This window comes from Agrilus planipennis, unplaced genomic scaffold (assembly GCF_000699045.2).
Source record: "Agrilus planipennis isolate EAB-ADULT unplaced genomic scaffold, Apla_2.0 scaffold51, whole genome shotgun sequence".
NCBI lineage: Eukaryota > Metazoa > Arthropoda > Insecta > Coleoptera > Buprestidae > Agrilus > Agrilus planipennis.
Window position 1 is genome coordinate 1,500,085 of NW_020438915.1, and position 891 is coordinate 1,500,975.

Sequence of the window (891 nt, forward strand, 5' to 3'; positions counted from 1 at the left end):
ACAAAACACTAGTTATTCGAATATGTGCACATCACAAAATTAGCAGGAATTTATGTAAATAATAAATTACCTACCTCTGGAAGCATTGCACCTGTTTAATAAGTTTTAAACACACAACTACTAAAAGATATTCCTACAGCAATTTTTGATGCTGAATTTCAATATTCAAATGTGAAAGTGTCTTCTACTGATAGTAAGGATAATTATCCTTATTTCTATTTGTTTGAAAAGGTCTCTTGGCATTTTCATTTCACTTTTGTAACCGCACCAATTAACGGTTCTTATTAACAAACAATTAAAAACTGTAACCGATGTCAACAATTTGATAAGTCCTGAATGTACAAGTTCTCCGTTTTATACTGAAGACGATTACAACTAAAATGTAAGTGACTGAGACCAATTGAGGACGGAGGTGAACGTCTTGTAATAATGATGAGTTAAAAACCAAATAGCTAAATTGTTTCTAGAGAGTAATGATAATAATGCAACCGTTTTATTTCAAATTAAGCTGTTTTAGAGAAAAATAAGTCTGTACAAACTGTTAACATATGAACGAGACACATTACTTCAATTGCGACAAACAATTAAAACTACACCACAAGAAATATTTAGACGCAACTGTCCAGAAGAATTTTAAACTTAGTATCAGAACTATTAATTTATAAACAAAATAATTATTATATATTACAGATAGTAACTGATTCTAATTAAAAATTATTACTACAAAGTCACCATTTGAAGCCCTATTTGTATTAACTAAAGATTATTTATTACACCTACGTTAGATTCATAATGCCCGAATTAATATATACATTTTTACCATTCAACCGCCGAATGATATCAGTGGCGTAGTCAGCTTTTGTCAAAGATAGAGGTAAAGATAAAAAAGGT